Below are 6,563 nucleotides of genomic sequence, written 5' to 3' on the forward strand. Positions count from 1 at the left end.
TGTTATAAGGGGCCCCATTTACAATGAATGTAAGAATTACAATGAATCCTTATACAGTATCATGCAGAAATTGGTCCTTTGGAAAGAACAGACAACATATTTAAGAGAAATTACTCATTTTGAGCTTTTTGTTTAGACTGGTGTATGAAAATCTTCCATATTATTACCATCCATTTGTCTTCCCCTAGTTCAGTGTTTCCCAACCAGGGTGCCTCCAGCTGTTGCGAAACTACAACTACCAGCATGCCCGGACAGCCAAAGGCTGTCCGGGCATGCTGGGAGTTGTAGTTTCACAACAGCTGGAGACACTCTGGTTGGGAAACACTACCCTAGTTTTCATGAAATCTGTAGATCTGGCATTATATACAGTAACTCCAGCAGATGAGGCTTTTATTGCCGTCGTAATTGGTTTTATAAATGAAGTACTAGGCTTTTAAAATCATGTAAGTTGCTTCTTGATGTCAGATGTGCCCATTTATTGGAAATGAGACATGAAATGATGAGACAAGTAGGATCGGAGGAGCTTTCGTCTTTCTATTAACAGGCCTGGTGACTCAGAATGATGTCATTGCCCAAGATTGTTTTCATTTACTTATAGTAGATATTTTAGAAAGGGTCCAGTCAGGAATAACAGAAGGGGTCCCACTTTAGAGAGGCCTCCTTTATACATAAAATACTGTAGTCTCCATTGTAGCTGATCACTGTTCCTCCTGCTGAATCAGAAGAAATGGAGCCTCCTCCCGGATTGATACTGTCCCCAGAGGTTATCATAATCACAGGACTCCTTCTACATGACTGTCAGGACTGATGGCATCCGGGAGGCATCAACTAAAGAAATACATTCAGGCATTTAGATTGCAGAGCATAAGGTATAAATGTATCTGCTGTGTGTCACATCCTGTTATTGTAATCTATATATATAAAACTCAATTGGGGAGATTTATCAAAACCTGTGCAGAGGAAAAGCTGCCCAGTTGCCCATAGCAACCAATCAGTTCGCTTCTTTCATTTTCATGAAGGCCTGTGAAAAATGAAAGAAGCGATCTGATTGGTTGCTATGGGCAACTGGACAACTTTTCCTCTGCACGGGTTTTGATAAATCTCCCCCTATGGCCCTAATTTACTAAGAGTGTTGTGTAGGTTTCTTTGTGGGTTTTAATTCCCTACAATTTATTTTCCACGGTATTTACTAAGGTTTCCCTACATTTTCCACTTTCCCTACATTTTGCTTTTTTTTTTTTTTACACCTGTTCTGATCTGTAGGGTTTTCCTCAGCTGAAATCCATCACATTTTATGTGGAAACCTTAGTAAATACATTGGGTTTTTGAGAAAATGTCGGGAACATTGTGAAAATTTTGGAGACCACGCCCCCTTTCCCTGGTGGCCATGCCCCATTTGGGGTTTTCAATTCTGGCACAAATTCTGGCACTAAATCTGGCGCAGACAGAATTTCTGTCGCAATGCGACATAATCTGGCGCACAACCCGACAAAACATGTCGGGTTTGCAATAGTAAATGAGGGCCAATGTGTGTGTGTATGTTCCAGCATCACGTCCAAACGGCTAAAGATATTAACATGAAACTTGGCACACGTTACTTATATGTCAGCAACAAACATAGGCTAGGTAATTTAACCCTTACTTACCCCCATTTGCCAGGGGCGGGGTTTATGTTTAAAGTCCTATACAAGTCTATGGGAAATATATGTTACTGCATAACTTCCAAACGGCTGGAGATGTTTCGATACTACTTGGTCACATGTTACTTATATATCCACTTAAAATATAGGATAGTTAATTTAACCCTTAACTACCCCCATTTGTGAGGGTCGGGTTTTTGTTTAAAGTCCCATGCAAATCTATGGGAAATGTATGTTCCCACATAACTTCCGTACGGCTGGAGATATTTCAATAATACCTGGTACACATATTACTTATATGTCAAATAAAAAGATATGATAGTTAAATTAATCCTTACCTACACCCTTACATAAAGATGGGTTTTTGTTTCAGGTCCCAAGCGAGTATGCTCTGCATCTCCTGGTGAATGTGTCAATCCGGCTTGCAAGCCACACCCCATCTCACAAAGAGAGGAGGTCGGGATAGGAGGTCAAGATTTGAGGATGGGATATGAGGTCAAGATAGGAGGACGGGATAGGAGGTCAGGATATGAGGACGGGATATGAGGTCAGGATAGGAGGTCGGGAAGCCACACACCCCCACATGCCATGCCCCATCTCACAAAGACACACCCACCTTTTAAGCCACAGTATATATTTCTCCTATTGCTGCAAAAAGTTTGCTACTGCTGCTAATATTAGCAATTTTCTATACCGCAGATCACATCATTGCCAATCTCCCCTGTGTTATATAACATTACTACTAATTTATATATATATACAGTGGTCCCTCAACATACGATGGTAATCCGTTCCAAACGGACCATCGTTTGTTGAAACCATCGCATGTTGAGGGATCCGTGCAATGTAAAGTATAGGACAGTGGTCTACAACCTGCGGACCTCCAGATGTTGCAAAACTACAACACCCAGGATGCCCGGACAGCCAACGGCTGTCCGGGCATGCTGGGTGTTGTAGTTTTGCAACATCTGGAGGTCTGCAGGTTGTAGACCACTGTCTTATACTTGAAGACCACTGGTATTGGAGGTTATACTCACCTGTCCCCGCCGCTCCGGACCGTCACCGCTCGTCACTGCTGCCCTGGATGTCGCCTTCCATCGCTGTCGCTGCGTCCCCGGGGTGTCCCCGACGCTCCGACAAGACCTCTGTTTCCCCGGCATCGTCGCTCTCCGCCGCCGCCAACACGTCGTTACGCACGCCGCTCCTATTGGATGACGGGACGATGTGCGCAGCGACGTGATGACGATGATGGAGAGCGCCGACAATGCAGGGGATCCCGAAGAGGACGCGCCGGAGCCCCGAGGACAGGTAAGTGATCGTCAGCGGACCACACGGGGCTATCCGGTGGCAGCTAAAGCAGTCAGCGCTGCCGGATAGCTGTTTATGCAATGACCCCAACATACAAAAGCATCGTATGTTGATGCTGCCTTCAACATGCGATGGCCTCTGTCGGGGCCATCGTAGGTCGAGGGGTCACTATATATATATATCTTTAGTAAATTTACTGGGTACTCCATATAGTGTTTTACATATTAAATTTTATTTGTTGTACCATTTTATGTAATATTTCATATTATTTTAAGAGAGAACAAACCGCAAGGGCCCTGCGGTCTCTTATTTAGTATGAGATAACACTTTTTAATTGATACCATGTTTTATCTACTATTTACAAATAAAACAATACAGTGGTCGCTCAACATATAACATATGATGGTAATTCGTTCCAAACGAGCCATCGTTTGTCGAATCCACCGTATATTGAGGGATCCGTGCAATGTAAAGTATAGGAAGCTGTACTCACCTGTCCCCGCCGCTCGAGATGGTGTCCCCGCCGCTCCCGATGGTGATCCCGGGCCTCCGCTGGGCTCTCCGCTGTCTTCTCCGGTCCTCTTCTGTCTTCTCCGATCCTCTTCTGTCTTCTCCGGTCCTCTTCTGTCTTCTCCGGTCCTCTTCTGTCTTCTCCGGTCCTCTTCTGTCTTCTCCGGTCCTCCGCTGTCTTCTCCGGTCCTCTTCTGTCTTCTCCGGTCCTCTTCTGTCTTCTCCGGTCATCTTCTGTCTTCCGCAAGGCCTTACTGGGCCTGCGTAGCGACGTCATTACGCCGCTGCGTACGCCATTCCTATTGGATGGCGTGCGCAGCAGCGTATTGACGTCATCGGAGAGGGCCGAGAAGACGCCGGAAGACCAGCGCTGGACCCAGAGGGCACCCCGGAGCATCGTGGAGTGGTAAGTAATACTTACCGCACCACACTGGGAACATTAAGCTGCTATCTGGCAGCAGCTTAAGCATTTGGCGCTGCTGGATAGCACTTAATGCGATGGCCCCGACATAAAAAAGCATCGTATGTTGATGCTGACATCGACATGCGATGGCCTCTGAGAGGCCATCGTATGTCGATTTCATCATATGTCGGGGCCATCGTAGGTCGGGAGGTCACTGTAGTTATTATCCCTACAACTTAGAGGACTGCCTTTTCTGTATATTTGAATTTTTCCTATTCCATGTGTAGTGGATTTAGGCAGACACCTCGGTTGTAGGTATGTGAATTGAGCTGCACCTTACTCTGTCTTGTTGTGCATATTTCCTAAACCTGTCAAATATTTTCTCCTAGTAAAGCAGAAGCCATAATAAGGAACTAGCTGCTGAGAAATGTGTTGCGGCCAATAGTATGCAGAGTTTTACAGAAGGAAAAGGGCGTTCTCTCTGGTGCAGAGCCATGGCTTGACTATCTGTCACCCAGGACATAAATTCAACTTATTGCCCTTACCCTGTGTATACCCTGGCCAAGGCAAAGGGCTTTTTTTTGTATGGCCTCCCCCTTCCAGGCAGTAAGCAGCTAGGACCTAAGACACATGTCCCTTCTGACCCCCCCCCCAGACTTGTTTTCTGATGCCACCTGCATTAACCCTTTAGATTCCAAAATCTGGTTAGTACAGCCATTGTCGGGGCTGATCAGGAACCCAACATCTAAGAAAATAAGCAGGGGGCTCTCATCTGCCTCCATGCTGCCGGATCGGCGATCTGAAAATAGAGGCAGCCTCGGGAACCTCTCCCTTAATAACATTTAAAGGGGACCAATCATGAGATTTTACCAGATATAACATGTGGCAACGCATTATGTATGGTAAACTCTTCTTCCTCACCATCCCTGGGGGACTTTCCTGCCCACAGAGAGGGTGAGGATATGAAGTTAGAAACTTTTCTCTGTTGGCCTTGTAAGTTGTCCACTGTGTGGGGAGTTATACTCACATAGTCCCATCTTCTCCAGCGTTTATCATGCCCCCTCCACATGTGCATGGCCTGCGTCATCGCTCTGCTGCGTCTGCCTAGGGAGCAGATCGGTGAGGAGGGCTGTCAATCATGCTGAGGGGGCATGTTTACAGTGCAGCAGATGGGACTAGGTAAGTATAGCTGCACACCCAGGGGACTGGGCAGGTGGGGGAGACCATTTCTGTGGGCAGCAAAGTCCCCTGGGGATAGTGGGGTAGAAGATTTTACCATATATAATGCGTTGCCATACTTAATATATGGTCAAATTTCCTGATTGGTTCCTTTTAAAATCACCCCCTTTCCCCATTTTTCTAATAAAATAATGTAAATAAAAATACACAAACATAGTGACGCTCTGCGTGGAAATGTCTGAACTATTAAAATATATAGTTGATGAAACCGCATAGTGAATGGTGTAAACATAAAATACCTATCCAGAAAAAAATGAATAAAAAGTGATCAAAAAGTCCCATAAAAAAAGGCTACCAATAAAAACTACAGATCGTGGTAAAAACATTAGTCCACATACAGTTCCTGGGAGTACTGGGAGTTGTAGTTTTACAACATCTGGAGGTCCCCAGTTTGGAGACTACAGCCTCACCAAAATGCGGCACTCACAATGCTTACACTGTAGACCAGGCATAGGCAACCTTCGTCACTGCACATATTTTCGACTACATCTCCCATGATGCTTTGTCAGCATTTTGGCTGTAAGAGCATCATGGGAAATGTAGTCCAAAACATCTGCAGTGCCGAAGGTTGCCTGTGCCTGCTGTAGACAGTAGGCCTCATAATAGGAATTTAGTTGGAGCGTATTATGAAGTACGGAATGAAGGAGTTTTCAGAAGAAACCCATATAACCTTAGTGCAGATGTTATAAAACTGTATCCGAGCTTAGAATATCAAAGGCCAAGTGTGGAAGTGACAATATAAAAGCACATGGGCATCATGCTGCTAGGCCTCCGATTTGTGTTTCTCACAGCTTTTAAAGGCGCCATCTAGTGTTCAGATCTGGTCAATGTCACATTTTATACCTTTTGGTTTAAAAACATTACAGTGATCCCTCAACTTACAATGGTGTCAACATACAGTTGTCTTTTCTGGTATTTTCTGGACCATTGTAACTTGAAACCAGACTTAACATACAATGCTACGGACAGTCCAGATCTGTGAAACCTGTCAATGGCTGGAAGAACCGACCAATCAGAATGGGCATTCACTGGTCAAACACATGTATTACTGAAGTGCATGCACTGAATTGCTGTCTGGTAGCGCCCCGTATAGTACAGTGCCCCCTATAGTATTAGTTATCTACTTATTTTTGTTTAATCCTCACTTCAGAACCAATTATCATGTTTCCATAGAGTTATGGTCTCAACATACAATGGTGGTCCTGGAACCAATTAATATTGTAACTTGAGGGACCACTGTATTAGCTATTACCTATGTTTAAAAGTAAGGAAAATGTGATATCACAGCCACAAGACAAGAGTATACTGTACGCCTTTCTATGACAATGTGTGGTGGTATTATGTGGTGTCCCAGCACCAAAGGCTGTCCTGTGGCTTTGGACTTCCTCGGGCAGATCTGCGATCTGCGTTATTTATATATGTGTTATACCTTTAAGAGTGTGGAGCTGTGCAAGACCATGTGA

The sequence above is a fragment of the Hyla sarda genome, chromosome 3 (genome assembly GCF_029499605.1).
Source record: "Hyla sarda isolate aHylSar1 chromosome 3, aHylSar1.hap1, whole genome shotgun sequence".
In the NCBI taxonomy this organism is placed as follows: domain Eukaryota; kingdom Metazoa; phylum Chordata; class Amphibia; order Anura; family Hylidae; genus Hyla; species Hyla sarda.